The sequence below is a fragment of the Camelus dromedarius genome, chromosome 32 (genome assembly GCF_036321535.1).
Source record: "Camelus dromedarius isolate mCamDro1 chromosome 32, mCamDro1.pat, whole genome shotgun sequence".
NCBI classification, from domain to species: Eukaryota; Metazoa; Chordata; class Mammalia; order Artiodactyla; family Camelidae; genus Camelus; species Camelus dromedarius.
The window spans coordinates 10,132,456-10,152,889 of record NC_087467.1 but is presented as its reverse complement, the minus strand read 5'-3'; the positions used below and the strand labels follow the sequence as shown (position 1 = coordinate 10,152,889).

Here is a 20,434-nt window from a genome sequence, read left to right as displayed (position 1 = left end):
TTTTTCCCCCATTCAGAACTTACATAAACAAAAACACGTAAAAAACACATAAAAAAATCCTATCATTTTCATACATTGGGCCAAAGGAAGAAAATTTTAATTCATTTTCATCAGTGTTGTAGCACTTTGGTGATCAAAACTTTGTACATTTTCTCTGTTGCAGTTCCCAGAATTTGAAGCACAGAGGCTCATACTTCACCTCTACCATGAAATGACATTAAAAAACAGCCACTGGGCAAAACACAATCTCCTCATGGGTGGCCACAATATCAGTTTAACTGTGCTACGTGTCTCTTCAGATTTTAATCCTCTCTTCAGTAGCTGCTGATAATACCCCTTTTATTTTACTAAAAGCAAATGTATGTATCTAAAACATCCTTTTACAATCCATTCCATATTACCAGTTTTATGGGTAGAAAAATTTTATTTTTTAGTATGCTCATTTGCCATTCAAAGCATTAGTAATATAAACTGTACCATCTCAGTGTGGAAGATTAAGGCAAATATTCTGCTATTCCTAATTTACAGAAAGTTATCCCCTTGATTTGTATGGGCCCAGACAGATCAGTTTTCCCAGACAGTGGCTCAGTTTCTTTTCCATTTTCTCATGTAGTCCAGACAATAGTTTCTGCTAAATATCTTTATATTTATCTGAAAATAATGAGTCTTAAAAAAATCTTACTGTCTGTGATTTTAGTAACAGTAACAAGATCAGAGATCATGGAGAGTTTATGTTTTTAAAAACATAAATGTAACAGCTCATTTAGCAATGTGTTTTAAAATGCAACCATAAGTCATTAAAATTGAACAATAGTTGTCAGGAAAAATGAAAAATGTGCATTTTGTGATATGTTCTTTTTTTCCTATCAAATGTTTACAAAATATTCACAGTTCTGACAATTTTTAATAAACTACAAATTATTAGGGCATTTCTAAAAAGAATACTTTGATTTCAAGGGAAAACTGTGATATAAGAGCACCGCCATTGACTATGTTGATCGGTAAGAACTGAAGTGATTTTAGAAGGCAAGTCATGAGAAAAACAATTTAAATGCTGGAAAATCCAAACTAAAGACAATTCCTACTCCAGATAAAGGGAGTAAATTAGTCATCGAAATATCTTCTCAAGAAAGCCATGTTTCTATTGTCTATTTTTTTAAGGTAAAAAAAAAAAAAATGATGCCAGCAACTTTTAAAAATGTTACTTCTCCTAATTGTATTTAAGTGCTCTTATTTTATCAGAAATATTATAGCTCATGTTACATTAAAAGAAGAGACCCATTCTGAGCTAGTCTTTAAAAGATAATAAAATTTAAAAATAAAATATTCTTTAACGTCAATACAAATTTTTTTTTCTTAGCAATTTGAAGTTTCTCTGTCAACTTTCATTGTTGAGACATCTTTCTTTGTCCCGGTACAGATAAAAGACTTCAACAAATTTTTTTAAAAGCAATAACCCCAACATCTTTGGCTTGCAATTCTTTAGAAATCTAAAAATTCAGAAGGCAATTACCTTGATTAAACTATAAAACATAATTCTATGAAGAACAGGATTTTTTTTTTCTGATACCATTCCAGGTTATCTTTGTTACAGCAAAGCAGAGCTATTATCATTTATCATACACTTTATTATATGGGATTTTATTTTGTACTCATAACTATATTATGTATGTAGGGGAATTATTACACTGACACAGCTTGCTGGTCCTAGTTCAAATAACTGTTTGATGAAGTTTTCCCTAACCATCTAAAATTCACAGATTTCTTACTCTGTGCTCCCATAGTGTGTTAAAAAATATTTATTTAACCATTTTAACCATGTAACTAAAAATCGCAAATATACTAAAATGTTTATCAAAACAAAACAAAGGAAAACACACCTGTTACCTGTTGCCCTGCCCAGATTCTTCTCACTGGACCTGTGCACAGTTTTAGCTGTGGTGTGTAAAATTGGCCTTGAGCTAATGGAAGTAGCCTTGCCCCCAGAGTTTAAGTCTCCACTTAATGATCAGCTGATACGGAGATCCAAACCCTTGTCTCAAAGACAACTACAGCTCTTGTTCCAGAGCTGCTCTGGAGTCAGGCTGAAGCTGGTCTTTTTGCTTCACTTTCTTCCCCTGCCCTATCCTGCTTGCCTCACTCCCGGTGTTCCTATTTCTGTTTCTTTTGGTCTCTCAGTATCTCTGCTTTCCTCAGCTGTCCTGATTGTCCACTGATACATAAGGGGAGGCTTTAACATACTTGTCTCTGTATGTGTAGTTGGGTTTTGTTGACTAGGGAGTGGACTTTTTCTGGGCCTTTTGATATATATATCTTTTCTCTCTGGCCACTATTTCTCCAGAGAAGTCTCTTATTTGCTTTCTGGGCACATTTAAGCTTAGTTGCCAGGATTTTGGAAACTAAGAGGAGGAGGAAAGCTGGGAGGTGTCTATATTTAGTGTATAGATTTTCATTTAAATTCCTCTACTCTCAACTCATAGCCTCACTCATGCCCTCAACCTTGCCGACACCAGGAGCATTTCTCAGAGAATGAACCTCTTTTAACCTGATGGGGTGGGGAAGTAGTCATTGAGTTGCTCTTCCCAGTAGGAGTGGGGACCAGCCAGAGCCATTAACTGATCCTAAAGCAAGCTTTCAATAACTTTTCTTCTTTTTACATACTTTTCAATATTTTTTCTTTTCACATCCTCATCTTCTGTGGTGTCGCACACTTCAAAGATTAAAGAATTCTTGGGACGTGTTGTTTGATTTCTTGCTGCATATACCTTTGTAGACAACATATTTTACATTTCATTCACTGTATGGCATTACCATCACTCATTCAACAGGTATATATTAACCAACTATTATTAGCTAGGCACTGTTTGAACTCTGGAATGCAATACAGGATGCAGACAAAAATTGCCATTGTCATGATTTTAGGAAGAATATAAAGATAACCAAATAAATAAGTTAAAATATAATGTTTCAGAACATGAGAGTGTTATGGAGAAAATTAAGGCAGGAAATGGGGATAGAGAGCTGGAGCAACTTAGTTGCAGTTTTTAATAAGAGTATCAAGGAAGATCTGCAATGGTGAGAATAGACTGTGGGTGGAAAGAAAAGAAGCAAAGAGATCTGTTAGGAAACTAGTAATTTAGGAGTAAGATCAAGGAATCTTGGAAGAGATGATGGGGGCTTGGCAGCAGAGACTGAGAGAGATGATAGACAGTTGGTATTAGTGGAGATAAATAACTGTATTCTGCATGAACTCAAGGGCAGATCCAACAGAATCTCCTGACTAATTATTAGCAACTAAATATAGGAAGAAAAGGACATAGAAAAGTGAAAAGTGAACCCTGGAGAGATTATGTATATTGTTGAAATAAATTTCTAGGCCTGAGATGGAGCTGTTCCTGCCCAGGGTACCTCAGGAAACCAAAACTTAGATAACTTTTGTGTTCCTGTAAATGCTACACTTGACCATAAGTGTAGTATATCCAGTCAGCCAACCCCCAAACTCCAAGCCAACTCTGGGCACTATACGTATTTCCTGTTCCTTAATCTTTCTAAATAAGATCAGATAAGCAACCCCAGCCAAGCAATTTAAGCTGACTACTTCTTCCTTGTTTCCTTGCTTTCTTCTTTGAATTAAGCTTGCAGCCCTTTCCCCTAACTTTGCAGTTCTTTAAACTCTTGAGAGTGGAGACCACCTGCTTCATGAAATGTTAAATAAAGTTTGTTTGTATCATCTTAATTGTCTTCTTTGATATGTATGTCTGAGGTTGGCAGATGGATATGAAGCTGAGAGTACTTAGAATATAAATGATATTTGTATGTGGGGCTATATGTTATCATTGGAGAATACTGTAGATGAAAAACAAAAGAATATCGAGGACTTAGCTCTGAGTCATACCTACTTTCTTTAAGTGCTTGAGGAAGGAAGAAACCATCAAATGAAACAGCAGAAGCAGCCAATGGGGTAAGAGGAAAAGCAAACAAGCATGGTGTCTGAAGCCATGTGAGGAAAGTGTGCCGGTGAGGAGGGAGTGATCAACTGTGTCAAGTGCTGTTGGTAAGAAAGTCTGAGGACTGAGAGTTACTCATTGAATTCAAGAACAGAGAGGTAATTGATGTCTTAACAACAGCACTTTTGCTGGGGTGTGGCTGGAGGGGCCTGAAATTCTGATTGGATTAAATGAAGGAGAGAAAAGGATAAGAGAAACTGGATACAGTTCTTACAGATAGCTTTCCTGTGGAGTGTAATTTTTAAAAAGAAAGTAAGAAAATAGAGCAATATTCACAGTGGTAGTGAATAGAGGCAGTGGTAGAGGCTGTTGTCGTGTATTAATAGGCTGTATAACAGCTTCTTTGGGTGCTGATGGGAATGACCCAATAAAGCATCACAATGAGAGGGCAGAGTTTCAAATGGGGATGTCATATCTGAGTCAAAGTTCTAGAATATGCCAGAAGGGATGGGATATAATGCACAAATGAATGATGTTAGATACAAGCATGAAAAGTTAATGTTTCATTTAGGTGGGAAAGTAATACTTTAGTCCCCAGAAAAGACTCTCATTAGCCTGCTGGGTCCAAGAGCTCAGTCCACAGATGAATGATAGTTGCTTGGATAGAGGAGCACATCACCCAGAGTCACATGGAACACTGGAAAGACAGCTCCCAAAATGAGCAATGTGATGTTATTACCAAATATGTTTGGAAAACAGAAGCAGTAGTATGCATAAAGAAGTCAACAGCTTGGCAAAGAAAAAAATGTTTATACAATTTTATCTTTGATTAAAGTGTGACTTCAATTTTTACTTTAAACACTTTATTTGTACTTTTGTTGCTTATCGGACCACGAATTACTACAATGATCCATTAAAATTTAGAAACATTCCAATTTTGAAATTAAGCATCTGTAATTTCTCACCCCTGGGCTCTGACTCTTTGGAAAGCAGAAATTTTTGCTAGCAGAGTATCTAATTGTTAGAAATTGCTCAGCAGTTGCCTGATGAATGATGAAAAGAATATTCACTTACGATAAGTGGTGCATTTATAACGTAATGAAATTGGGCCTGTCCACTCACATAGTAGGAGATTTTCCTTTATAGCTATGGTTGGATTTCCTGTTGTATCCTTGTATTGTACATACCAGTAGTGAATTTGTTCTTTGTTGTTTTTGCAGGAGTTGCTACAGTGGTCCAACTTGAAATCTAGTTAGGGTGAATAGACACCGTCTTTCAAAAAATTTTTTGCTGTATGCATGTACTATTTGATGTAACATTTTTAATTGTCTTTTCTCTTTTATATGTAATTAGAGGAGTATTTTCAATAAAATCAATTTCTATTACATTAAGATAAAATGCATTATATACGTAGGTACAATATAAAATAGTATGCAAATAATACAAGGTTTTAAATAAAAGTACATATTTTAATAAAGGAGAACATAAACTAAAATTGTTATTATATTAAAATAAAACAGCCCTTGTTTCAATAATAGAATAAGAATACTCTTCAAGTTATGCCACAATCATATTTTATAGACTAAAATGCATATAGTAATCATTTACTAAAAGAAGGAAAACAAACTTTCATTTTTTAATTTAATGACTTCCAGTAAGTATTTCCAATTTTCAAGAATTATATACTGATGGTAAATATCTTCATGTGTTCCAGAATGTGTTTACATTTTAATAAAGAAGAAAAAAATGAATAAAGCAATAAAGCACAAAGTTATCCACAAAGAAATGATTTATGAAGTATGTCAGTATAAAAATAAAGACTGGAGAAATGAAAAACGTACCTCAAAACCACATACACTCAAAAACAAATAAAATCCTGAACTAAAGAAGAAACATGGAAAGAAAGTGAATGATAAAGCTGACATTTTTCTGCTTCACAACGAGAAATGGCTGCCTTTTTGTTCATCTTGGTCGGTAATTCCATTATAGGTTTCAGATTAGTGTGCCCTTTTTCATTTTTAAGTCATTGAGAAGAATCTGTAAGTCAGTAGCTGTCTTTATGAGAATTGAAGTTTGTTTACACTAAAGAAAGTTTTTAAGTGTGTTTTTGTTGCTGTTAAAGCTTATGTTTCACCTTGCATAAAGGAAAACTATTCTATATTTTACAGCACTTCTAACAGTTTTACTTACCACTGCAAGTCAGTGTGCATTTATCAAGCCTCTACTCAATACACTATTCAAAGCATGCTTTTGAAATGTGTACTGACATTGACACTGACACTTTCCATTATCAGCAAGTGGGTTATTTTAATTCAAAATGACATAATCAATTGAAGGAGAAACTTTTTCACAGAGACAATAAGTTACTCCTTTTTTAGTAGACTGTTTTTGCATATCTTACAAGTTCAAGTGTATTCTGATCATTTATATTCAGGTTTGATTTACCTTAACTTTTTAGAATCTATTGAAGGTTGTTTTTTCTAGAAATAGGCTCTGGGGGTGGAGTTTAGAATGCAAGCTGTTTGTTAGGGAATGACCTTGGTATAAATCAACTCCTGTGAAAGGAAGAGGAGGGAAGCAAGAGTGGGCAGAAGGACAAGTTTAGCTGCCATGTAGGTCTGGCTGCAGCCTTGATTGAACACACAAGAGAGCTGGTGCTAAATGACCCCCAGGGTTGTTCCAAATACAATGCCGTAGAATGCCAGGATACCCTGCCTCCATCAGACATTGGCTAAGATGTCTTGGAAAGGACATGACCTCTCAGATTGGACTGGCAGGTGAAGACTCTCATCCTGGCAGCTGGCCATGGAGTCCTACACAGCAGGATTCGGGCAACACATTGCTGTGTCTAACATAGATTCTAGATATTCTTAGTTGGCAGGATACTTAAATCATGTAGAATTCATTGTATAGAAAATTATATATTTGTCACAGTGTCAATCTTGGGGTTATACTATAGAGAATTAAATACTGGGAACTTAATTGAAGAAATAGAGGTAGATGTATTATACTTAATACCATTACTTGCTCTCAGTATTTACATTCCAAAATGGATATGAAGCATTTGAAAGGATTTTATAGTCATTATAGCTTGATGTAACAAACTATGAAAGGAGTTAGGGTATTTCCTATAATTGCTCTGAATAATAAGAGATTTTACGAAAATCATAGCACTAATTGCATCTTCCCTAATCATAAGGATGAAAACTTAACTTTATTTGCTACCTGTTGCTTTTTAGCCCAGGAGAGTCATGAGCATGCATTTGGAATGTAATCTCATTCCCCTTCACCAAGATGCAGCAGAAGACAGATTCTGACATTCACTCTTGCAGAATTTCAGTATAAAAGGACTCAGTTCAGTGTTGTTTTTCACTTCTATAGGTGCGCAGTACTCCTCTACTTCTGGTCACAGAAATCATCTGCTAAGGTAATGAAAAAGTTTCTCTTTCCTTCACTCATGATGTCTTGATATAGTGAATTTTTTTTCAGTGCATCTCATCCTCCCACCCAAAATCATTACTATTACTTTACTGCCCACTTTGCCTTTTTTTTGGTCCTGTTCCATTCATTATTTCTAATGAATGCATATGACCTATACAATCGATATGCAACACTAAAAAATAAGTTATATGATATGAGACTTCGGTTATCATCCTGGACTTTGAAAAAATATTAATTTTCAAAAGATAAATATGTAAATAAATATGTAAATAAAACATATTTACCTGTGGAGATCTTCACCATCTCTGTTACCATTGAAAATTATGAATTGGCTTATCTGAGAGATTTTGTTGTCTAAAAAATTCTTCTTGTGATTACTAAATTTTGAAAAGCTAGAACTGAAAGATGAATTATCAGTCTAAAAAACTATCTAAAAGTTAAGGCACTAGCAAGATACTAATAGGCTTCTTAAACAATTCCAGAGTGTTCCACCTATCAGACCTAGTAATGAAAATAAATTTCTTCCTGTGATGTGCTGCTCAATTCAGTTAAATTAGTAATGAAATCAGTAATAAAAGATTTTGCTTTTAAAACTTTCTGTTAACTCTAAATGTATATATATGTTTAGCTTCAGTTAAAGAAAAATATATGAATATTTATTGGTAATCATAAATAGACTATGGGACTAACTAAAAGCGTAATTTCCTAGATAGCAGAGGGTGTTGCTTTTAAAATAAGGCTACAAATTTTTTTGACAATTGTCTTATTGCAAGGTGGGGCCTCCTCCCATTGTGTCTGAGTGGGTTTGTAATTTCTTTGACCAAGAGAATATGGTAGAAATGACTGAGATTTTCAAGGCTTGGTCAGAAAGTCATGTGTCTTCTGCCTTGTTCCATGGAACACTTGCTCTTGGAGTCCAGGGACAAGATGTAAGAATTTCAGTTATCATCAGGCCACCAAACTTTGAGGAAGCCAAACCATGTGGAGATGACTCAGGTCAGAGTTCAGGTCAGCAGACCTATCTGAGCTCTTAGAATCACTCACCCAGGTGCCAGACATGCCAGTAAAAGGGCCTCCTGGTGATTCTGGTTCTGGCCCTTTGAGTCACTCCTCAGTAGCTGAGGCTTCCAAGTTGAGGCTCCAGGCCTTGTGAGGCAGAGACATGCCTGCCCTATGGTACATATCCAAACTCCTGACGCATAGGACCTCTGAGCATGATAAAAGGATTGTGGCTCTGTGTCACTAAATTCTGAGGTGATTGGTATACAGCAGTAGGTGTTGGAATGCTCAGGTGCTACGATTGTATGAACAGTCTTATCCCAGTAAGAAGAGAAAGAAGTGAAGTTCTTGTTAAAGTCTTAACTTCAAAAATGTCCAGCACAATTCTCCAATTATAAGATGTTCCCAGATTCAGACCCAGAGTAAATGTCAGTCATTTTGGTATACAGATCAATGTTCCAACTTATATTTTTACTTAAAAATTTTTCTGTATAAAGTTTACTTTGAAATGAGAAACTTTGTATTCTTTTAAATTATTTTGTCTACTAAATATGCACCAAGTGATTTACATATATGTATACGATAAAAGGCAAAAATGTAAACATTTTGTTAGTAATAATTTAACCAAGATTTCTTGATAACTCTATTCAAAAGTAGTAGGATGTATGTTATCCACAAGAATAATATAGCTACCTGTTAAATTGGTTTTGGATGTGTTACATAGGTGTTTCAACAGGCTGTCTATTGACTGAAAATAAACATTTAGTAAAACCGCTTTCAAGGTACGATATTCAATAGCTTTCCATTCCTCTAAGTAAGAACATTTTGCCTCATATTAAAAAAAAAAATCCTTCCTGACTTAACATTTTCTTTTTTAGGCTTTTCCTCAGGCTGAGAGTTTACTAGCTAATCAGCAAAACTCCCATAAGCACCTATCGAAGAGGAGAGAGAATAAAAAGACTATAAAATTACTATATACATTCAAGCCATTAGTGATTTAGAACTTTTATTAAAAGTTTGCTGAGAGTTCCAAGTATTTACAAGCTTGAAGACCAAGCTACTGATATGTTCCCCATTCAACTCTCAAATGGCATTAGCTTTGGCCTCTGATATTAGTGCATTTCATAAAATGCCATGGATTATGTGTAATATTTGGACAGATCTATGTACTATCAGAACTGGAAGGAAGCTTGGTGGCCGAGTTCAAACCACCAACTTAATACCGGTATTGAGTTGCTTCACTGTATTACTGCCTCAACGATCTTAAAAAGAAGTTGCCATATCCTTTTCACCAAATCAGGTTCCAGCAAAGCCACAACCAAACTCCTCTCTCAAATGCATCTTAAATTCTTTATGTAGGAAATCTGTCTGGCAGATTTTAGAAAGTTAACTGCACCACCACCACAATATTGATACCTCATTTTTCCATAACTTTTGAGATAGATATCAGAAAAACTCATAAGATGTTAGACATAAATAGACATTTACATCTATGCAAAAGGCTTATTTAGTAGTGCTGGCATACAGAGATTCATTTTTATAGTGTTTTGTATTTTTTGTGAGTAGTTTACAGTTTCTGCTCGATTCTGACATCGTAGATACTTCTTTGTCTAAATCATATCACTAAGAAATGGACATCGACCACAAGGCCAATTTTTACTAGCCTGTTTTATTTCCCTCCTTAAATCTCTAGGTTAGTAAAATTTTTAAGAAGTTGGACATGAAAATTGCAAGCTGCACTGAAGGTAAAATGTTATGTAGTACCATGAAGAGAGAACTGAAAAATGTATCTGATGGGACATATCAGCAATCTGAGACATAAAGCAAACATACATTCCCCTTTTCAGCTTTTATTGATATTCTGGACCTAAGAGCTCCATAATGCTGTATGGGAGTCCTTCATGGATTATGGAATATTAGGGGCCAATTCTTCAGAGATAGAGTCATGAATGGACTTCATTACAGCACCTGAGGATGTCATATTTTATCAGCCACAACAATTTGAAGTGCTTAGCCAAAAAAAAAAAAGACATGGTATTATTTCCTGGAGCTTGTCATTAATAAATAAGTAGGCAAATATCATTACATTCTATCGTAAGTAATGGAATACAGAATGCAGGTATGTTGGATGCCAGATGATCAGCAGTTCTGATTTGCATGGTGCTATTAGGTGATTGTGTTTTTCTATTAAAAAGCATGTGTTTTTTTTTTTTCTAAGGAAAACACATAGAACTTGTTTATCCTTTATTTTAATAAAAATCATATATTTCAGTGACTAAACTTCCTCTCCTCAAGCCCTGAAGGTAAAAGCACAGGATTCCTTTATTCCATATTTGATGGAGTGATACGTTGTATAAGAGCTCAAACTCTGGCAATAATAACTCAAAGATTAAAGTCAGAAATGCATCCAATGCTTCTATATTATCCAATCTAAAGACAAGTAAATGTTTTGTTTTTAAAAGGCTATTCTAAAGTATTTTTTTCAAGTAAAGAACATACAACCTTCCTATTTGTAGTTTCTCAAAATAGTCTTTTCCTATATGTAGAGGAAAGTAGTGCTCGATCAATGCATTTTTGGTAATATTATTCTTTACATACATATGTATGATATGATATATAGATATATAGCTAGCTAGCTAGCTAGATAGATAGATAGACATAGTGAATACAGGTTATTAATGAATTTTATTATTTTTATCTCAGGTCATGTGTGATAGAAACAACCTATTCATGAGGTTTAAAGGGAAACACGTAATGCTAGACCATGGAAATTCAGTAATAAGCAAGAGTCTTCTTCCCCATGGGGAGTTTATAACTTAGTAAGGGGAGGAAAACTTTAAGTAAGTAAAATTTTAAATATTTAAAACTTTAAATAGGTAAACAGAAAATTAACTGTTTTAAATTATAATGAGGTCTATACAAATGATACCCTGATCTTCTATAGAGTACTAGGTGGAGACGAGTTGAAAGACTAGTCATTTTTTTAGTGTCCTTTGATATGTAGTTTCTAGCAAAAAGGATTAAAAGTTCTTGATCTATCTTAGTTCAGTGATTAAATAGAGATACAACCATATTTTATAAATACAGATTAGTGATACTTGTGACATCTGGGTCGTTCAGAGTATTTGGGTGAATATATGTATATCTTAGTTCGGGACACTGATGGCCAGCATGGCACTGAGAGATGAATGAAAATTTTCTTCAAAAATTCCTGTCTTTGAAACAGCTCTATGAACTACAGACTCAAACCATCAAGTAAGTCAATTGGCTTATTCATTATTCATTCATTCATTCATTTATTCACTCATTCAACAGACATTTATTACCCAGTTGCTCACTTGCCACACCCCCTTTCTGCCCTTCCACAGAGACGCACATGAAGAGTCCCTTAGCAGGAAAGTTTGGGAGGTATCACGTTCGGGAAGGAAAAGCTGGATTGATCAAGCCATGACCAGGATTGTAATCATGGAGCCTTGCTCATAATATAATCACAGTCCATAGCTATACATGGCAGGGCTGAGATCTGAATCCTTGTCTACATAATCTCTCTTTCTTGCATCTTTCATTCTTTCTTAGTTATTATATTCTTGTGTGCTTGCTTTCTGTTTTCTTTTTCTGTTTTCCTTTTATTTTTATTTGATTTTTCATGTTATTTCACCATTTTTCCTATAACTATCTTCCCTTAGGTAAGTTATCCTTTCATTAAAATGTCTTTCTATAAACCATAAGGGGTGATAATGTTTCCTGTAGAGACTCCAGTTGATAGACTTATCAAAACACTGAAATGTCAAGATGTCAAAAGGAACACCCACGTATGGGAAAGAGTCACAGAGAAAAACAGTGGGGCAGGAGCTAAGATCTTCAATGAATAAAGTTGTGGGATCAGGATGTAGGTTGTTGATGGGGATTTTGTCAGATGTCAAAGGATCTAAGTTTCTTAGAAAGAGAAGTAAGGAGAAATGACTTGAAAGTGACAGTGGGGAGCAAAGAGATCATCTCTTTCATTTCCTGACCCTGTGTTACTTAGGAGGCGTGCAGGCAAGGAAGTTTGTTCAAGAAGCATCCAGATTTAAATTAGGGCTGGAAGAGACTGGAAAAACAACAGAAGAAAATGAGACACCAGAAACATATACCCTAGGTTATACACAAGATTCCTAGGAGTCATGCAAAGAAGTGGCAAGAAGGAATATTTGGCTCTTATTAAAATAGACCCAAGTTATTTGAAGCCTGTGAAATTTAAAAGCTGTGGAAAAGCACGTTGGTGGATTTGTAAAGGATTATATAAAGGCTGGACAGGCATTTTGGAGATATTAACAGCAGCGCCATTGCAGATTTCTATGAATAATTCAAAAGAAGACACTGTACAAGGGGGAATTTTAGCACTTGGCATTACTTAAGTGTTTAAAGAGCGGTTGCCATTCAAGTATAGGACAAAAAACAAAACAAAAACAAACAAAACCTGGAGTTTTTAGAAATTCTGGGAGAAATCAGAATATTTATACTCGTGGCTTTTGTGGATTTGTAGACTTAATGGTATTTTTTTAAAGACCGTAGAGGAAACTTCTTGCTGTCCATAAAATGTCTTTCTCCTCTATTTCCATCATAATGATAACTTGGACTCAAGGCTGTTCAGCTAGCCTGCATTTTTCAGCTCCCCTGGCAGTTAGATATGGCCATGTGAACAAGTTCAAACAATGGAAATGAGAACAATTATTAAAATATTTAATATCTTGATGTGTTTCTCAGATTTTTAATGAAAATGCAAACAACTATAAATCAATTTTTTTTCCACAATTTATATAAATGTAACATACAATACCACTCTCTGTATCCTTTTCTTTTCTTCATTTAATATGTCTTAAAAGATATTCCTCAGAACATAAAAAACATAGTCATTGTTTGAATTTTTTTGCAGTGTGTAGTATTATATTTTAGGGATTTACTATATTTTATCTAAACCTCAGCTTTAATGGATTATCTGGGATTATTCATTAATTCAACAAACATTTATTGAGTGCTTAGTATGTACCAGGATTATTTCAGAAAGTTATCATTGATACCAGATAAAGATTAAAACCTTCATGGAATTTATATTCTAGATGGAAGGGACAGGTAATATGGGAACAGTGTTCCAATCAAAGGGAATGGCCATATTGCAGCACATGCCTTCCCTGTTGGAAGAATAGCAAGAAAGTCACTCTGCCTGGAGCATACATAGTAGGTGAAGGGAGAATGGTAGATATTGAAGGAAAAATCAAAGAGGAACCACTGGCAATACTTGAATAATTCTTTGAGTGAACTGCAGGACCATTGCAGGCTTTAAGCAGTGAGTTTATCTGACTCATTTTTTTTTTTCACCACTGACAATATTGCATAAACTTACATGTATGTATGTGCAGGTATCTTCATATGATCATTCCCAGATTTAGGATTACAGGGAAAAGGATATATGCTTTTGTAAATTTGACAGGTATTGCTAAAAATGTCTCCCAATAGAAGTTGAATAATTCACAATCACACCAGCTATATATGAGAGTCTGTTTCTGTTTTTATTTATTTATGTATTCTTTCGGATGTGTATGTGTGTTTGTTGTATTTTTTTTTTTAATATGAAAGAGCTTGCTTTTTCCTTTTTCTGTTTGCTGTTGGTTTTGGGAATTTGAACAAACTCACATGAAAATAGAAAAGTTTCCTGATAAAAGGGGTATTCTAAAGGAATATGGATTAATTAATAATGTCACATCTTAAAAATCCAGGTCAAGATACCACTTATAAATATAGGAGCAAACGTGGTCCTAACATTGGTGAGGGAACTTCCATTTTAATGAAAGGAACAAGTGTGTGTAGATGCAGATAGGATTGCTGGTGTTTTGGAAACCAGAATTGGACTTTACTTCTCAATATATTTTATTTTGTTTGTGAAATGGAGGACTAGATCATCTATTGAGAATAAAAAGAGATTCTGGAAGAAAGAGAGGGAAGTGCAGAAGATAAAATATCTCCTCTAGGAAATGACAAGGAACATTGCCTAGTGAAACACAATTCGAAATCACTGTAAGACACCGATCAAACAGGTGACCATGAATGTGTAGTGTCACCAGTTGGCTTCGGTGTGTGATTTTTCTCCAGTAGCCTCCGAGGTCTATGTACAGATAGAGATTTACCGAACACTAGATAGATGCTTGCAGGGCAGGTGAGATGAAAAGATATCAGGTCAAGTTTGTTTAGAAATCTTCAAGGAGAGCTTGAAGTATTGGGTTGTGAAATCTAAGCCAGAAAGAAAGAAAATGTGTTATAAATCTTTAAAGAGAATTTTGATTCCCTCCTTCCATTTAGTGCTATATACCATGGCCTGTATCATGCTATGTATTATCAAAACACAACCTCTGCTATATTAGTTAAAATATATTTTGACTGATATCCTTAATTAACAAAACTCATGGAAGGTAACCACAGGGAATTAATTTTCCCCACACATACTCTTTAAATCTTCTATAAAGAGTAGAAGATTTATAAAGAGTAGTCTGTCATTTGTCTCAGAATGACACTCAGGCAGCCCCTCAACATCAGTGATCACTCTCAGTTTAAAAAAAATACTTGTAAGTTACAAACTGTCTCAATTCAGCCAATAATTAATACTATGAAGATGGCTTTTTTTTTAACCAAGGTGCGGCTCGGTGTGCCTGAAGAGATTGTTGATTGTCTTTTTTGTTACTTATTTCCATCTTTACCACTAGATGCCATTTTCACCTTACTGGGAAAAGCAGGAGGAGGGAACAGTAGTAAGTGTAGCAGAAAGTTCTTTATTGAGTGTTATTTTCTAATCCCATTTGTGATCCCTGTGGCTGATCAAAATTTAAATCCATACTCTCCCACGGGGCGTTTATTACTGTGGTCTTCAGAAAAACCAGCAGTGCTATTGATCTTTTACTATTATTCCTTTAAACAGAGTGGATGTGGTTTTTTGATGTTTACTTGTTTGCGATTGCCTCTAGGAATCAGATGATCAATGGTCAACCCCTAGCTTCTCCTCTGTTAAGACATGAAATACCTAATGATTCCCATGCAGCTTTTTCCTCTCTCCTGGAGATTGTCTTAGGGCCCCAGAAAACTCTAATACAATCTTTATTCTACATTCAGTAGGAGTTCGGTTACTTCTCAACAAAGTCATGTATCTCTTTCAATCTCTCTCTCTCTCTTCCCCTCTTTTATTTCTCTCTTTCCTGCTTGTTTCATCAAGCCAACTGAAACGGCCTCTTGCTTTCAGACTTCTCAGGCATATATCAGACACAAGTATGCCCCCCCAAATCCAGAGGATATGTATTAAGCTCTTTTATTTATCCTATGGAATCCCAACATCTTATCTTGAAGAGAAGGTGGTCTTGTTTTCTGTTGGAAAGTTGGATAGGTGTCATAGAAAACACATTTCTTCAAATAACCCTCTTTACAAATTTTCTTTCCTTCTAGTTTCTAATATTTAATATGAGTGTGTCTGGGCCATTCCTAGGCTGTGTGAGTCAATGAATTTTGTAGGGATTCTGTCTATAAAATCATTTTATTATAAATGTTACAAAATTCATAGGTCCATGTGCTATATAATGATTTATCAATAAAGATTTAGAATAATAAGCAAAGAGAGAACTTACATTTTTGTTAATTGTCCAAGCAGATCATGTGAATACTATATGTACTATTCAGGCACCATCTCTTCCTCCTCAAGTCCTCAAATCCAGACATTATCTTTTCATGTTCTTTTTTGTCAAACTCATCATTTCTGGTTAACTTTATATCTTCTTTCCAAAGAAAAATGTAGCAACACTGTAGTTTCACACAGTACTCTGGCTCTTTGGAAAATGTTTTTATCCAAACAATATAGATCTTCTTGCCTCTAAAGGTCTCCAATATTATGTATTTAATCTGATTTTATCATTATACTTGATGCAGTATCACCCATCCTGCTGTCCATAGACACTGGACATAGATACTAGAGAGGAACTTGGAAAATTTTGAGAATGCTGTTTCAAAGTGTTGTGTCCCTGTATCAGTTTCCTAGAGCTGCTATAGCAAAGTACCACAAATTAGGGGGCTTAAAACAACAAAAATGTATTCCCTCATAGTTCTACAAGCTAGAAGCCTGAACTCAGTGTTTCCACAAAGTCATGCTCCCTCTAAAGGCTTTGGGGAAAAATTCTTGCCCCTTCTAGTGTATGGTGGTTGCCGGCAATCTCTGATGCTCCTTGGCTGGTAGAGCATCACACCAATCTCTGCCTATGTCTTCTTTCTGTCTCTGTGTCCAAATTTTCTTCTTTTTATAAGGATATCATTATATGTTAGATTTGGGGGCACATGCTAATCCAGTGTGATCTCATCTTAACTTGATTATATCAGCAAACACCCTATTTACAAATAAGATCACATTCTGAGGTTCTGGATAGATGTGAATTCTGGGGGGCTGTCTTCAACCCAGTGCGATCTCTGAGGCACATGGCCCTAGATAAAGGACTCCACCTCTCTTAGATGGGTGTGAGACAATGAGTTGTATAAAGGAATTCGGGGTATTTCTTTTATAAAATCAGCTTAATATGATCTGACTTACTCACTTGAAGTTTCACATCTCTTTTACCTTGTTGCTACACTCAGAACTTCCAAGTAAGTATCCCTTATGAGCATATATGTCCAGCCAATAATGAACTTACAATCATGTCAAGAAAACAATGTCTGTATAAGATAATTAAGAAGTAAATATATAAGTTATAACTAATAGGATAGTCAAGTAATATAAAAAATGTTGCAACCACAACGTATTAAAATGTATGGGGTACAGCTAAAGATAGTAGATAGTGGTTAAACAACAGTGAATATGTGGGGGGAAAGCCCCACTAAACTGTACATTTTAACAGGGTGGCTTTTTTGATATATGAATTTTATCTCAATAAAGCTATTTTTAAAATGATGTAAGAATTGTCAGCCTGAGGTGAGGTTAATTGAAGCCCACCTTTTCGAGTAAAACCAATTTAAGATGTCTTCAAGAAATTGAAAAATATAAACTGAAAATTATAAATTAGTTTTTAAAATATCTATAACCTAAGGGGTGTGTGTGTGTGTGTGTGTGTGTGTGTGTGTAAAATTCCTTTTTTTGGAAATAAGTTTCATATTTTAAAAGCTGAATGGTTCAGAAATTTTACTATTTGATTTTACACAAACACTAACATAAATTTATATCTAATAAGTGAATAACAATTTTCCTCTCAATTTATACATATTGTAGCCTGAGAGGAGATTACGAATCTTCAAATTATCAAAGATAAGCAGTCTAATTCTTCACAAGACACAGACTGAAACCGTGTTTTGCTTCCATCAAGAAAACGTATTGTTACCGAGTTGAGGAGAGATGAAGTCAGGGTAGAGAGGGCATTGTTATTAGGTTGTAATCTTATTTAACATCTCTGTTAATCATCTCGTGGGGAAAGAGAGCAGGCTAATGAAACTTAAATCACAATAAATTGTCAAGTGTTTTAACACCAATTAGTGCAGAAATGATAAAAAGGGACCTTAAGTGATTAAAGGGCACCCACAAAATGAAATTCTACTTGGAAAGCATGAAATGGTTGGCAAGTAGCCCTTGAAAGTAAAAACCAAAATGTGTAACTGTTTTTAAGGTCACCACTCGAAAGATAAGTGAAGGATATTTAGTGAAACTCAAGAAGTCCTTACTTTTTGCAATGTTAATTTCAATGTCAGTTTTTGCATTTTAATTTAGTGTCATTTTAAATTTTGAAGTACAACATCTTTTCTCACTAGAAAGCTTATGGAATTCATGGACATGCCCTTGGATTCATATTTTTCTGAGTTTATGAATCACATTGGACTTAAATTATGCTTCAGTAATAAACGAGTGAAAATTGCCAGATCTCAGAGGATTAATACAATCAATGCTAAAATCTTGAACACACAGAGTGCAAAGTAGATCTGGGTGTTTTCTTAGGGCAACTGCCCTCGATATGTCTAGTCAGTGATCCCTCCAACCATACTAGGGCTGGGAAATAGTCTTGCGTATGTTCCTTAGTGGAGAGAATCGTGGACACTGGTGAGCATGCTAACCTTGGTAGGTCACGGTAGAGCCTGACTCTGCACCAAACCTGATTCCTTTTCTTGGTGGGTACATGGCTTGATGAAATTGCCCACCTTGCACTGTGGCATTGTTACTGATTTCCAACAATGAAATATGAGTAGTGATAAATCTTATTCCCAACCCTGGTTCATACACAATCCCTCAAATTCATTCCTCTCCCACCATTTTGATTCAGGTAAGCACCAGGCCCCTTGAAGTCATATGTTAAAGACGGACCAGACCCAAGATGAAAAGAATCTGGATCCCCGCTGAATTAGTTCTCGAAGGAGGCAGCCACAATAAGGAACATTCATTACTTACATTAGTAACTGAGGAATAAATTTTTATCTTGTTTAAGCCACGATGTTTATAGTTTATGTGATGTAGCTTCCTCATGTCCTCAATTCTATGTTCATTCTTCTTTTTCTCACCAAAGTTAACACTTCTGAAGTTAGGATGCATCATACAATCAAAGGTGTCTTAAATATATATGCTAGCACTTTTTACTTCATTATAAAGTAATGTTAGTTTCCACAATCAACAGTGTAGTAGAGTTTATGAAATTTAGTAGCATTCCATAGGTCATCTTGACTTCAAAATTCATCATCTTAACTGCTGCTTACATTGTGTATCCCCTAAGTTATGGACTGCATCGTGTAAAATAGTTATTTGCTTCGTAGTATTATGGTTTGTTACCAGATTTCATTTCAGAGTGTTTCTTGTTCCTGCTCAGCAATTCACCTGGAAAAACACGAACCTTATCATAGACATCTTTTTAAATTGCATTGCAGTGGTGTAGGCACAAATTGATTTTTTAAAATGTATTTTCTACTCTTTAGAAAATCTGAAACCCATGATATAAATTGAATCTACATATTTTCCAGAAAGAAAGCTGCCCAGTGATCACAAATGGAATAAGGTTTGGCTCAAATTAAAATAATTTCTACTATAAATTAAAGTTCAAGTACACATGGTGGTAAAGACCACAAAGAGGTATAATACACATAACAATGAAGACTGAATGACCATTTGTTACAGTGGGCTAATTCTACCATTGGGCAGTAGCAACATAGTTAGTGTGAAAAGAATATGGACCTTGACCCCTGTCTCTGTAATGTACTGGATTTGTGAACCTGGGGATGGTATTTAAGCCTACCAAACCTAGTTTACTCATCTGTAAAATTACAATATTTTATTTTATAAGATTATTCTAAGGATAAAAATGGATGTATTAAAAATAGGTGCCCAGTAAATGCTAGATCATTTCCCCCATCCCCTTTGACTTTCAGGATTTTCAGTTACTTTTACATTTATCTGATTTATTACTTAAACAGTTGAAAGTGAATGCAAAATTAGCTGCAGTCTCACATTGCTGGCTTCAGTGAAAAAGCAGAAGCAAAACTAAACCTTTTCCTGTGTGCCTCATTAGCTCAGTAAAATCTAATTTTCTCTAATTCCTTTCACTTCCTATGGGAAAGACGAAATGATTATTGGAATTCATAGTCACATTTCACAATTTTTTCATATCTCTCTGGGTTTTTCCTTTGTAAGATAAAACCTGAATTTGAGTTTGATTTTGGACCATGTAGGTGAGGGGAATGTGATGGTTTATTTTGAGGGGAAATGGCAGAAATTTCACTCACTCATTTGTAAAATTTTCTCAGAGTTGCTAAAAATCTCACAAAACAACTGGACACATTCTCATATCTGTGAACAAAGAAAAAGGCTATTTCCTAGAAAAGAGACCATAGCAACTCCCCTGGGGTAGGTATACTTCTGTCTGTCTTAAATGGGGGAAAATAAACTGCTGAATTGGATGGCAAGGTACCTGTGAGAATACCTCCTATTTATTATAGGCTAGCAGATGTAACAAGAAAGTCTGTTCCTTTTTACAAATAGTTATGATGGTGTTCTTCCACAGTGCTAGCAGTTTGCA

At 35.0% G+C, this 20,434-nt stretch overlaps 1 long non-coding RNA gene across 1 annotated transcript in view; it reads left to right on the top strand.

Annotated features, from left to right (window-relative positions):
- LOC105087009 (uncharacterized) overlaps positions 1-20,434 on the top strand; it is a 137,017-nt gene that overhangs the window by 10,003 nt on the left and 106,580 nt on the right. The window contains exon 2 of the long non-coding RNA XR_004132339.2: positions 7,329-7,374. This is a non-coding gene — a long non-coding RNA (uncharacterized LOC105087009). The remainder of the gene's footprint in view (positions 1-7,328; positions 7,375-20,434) is intronic.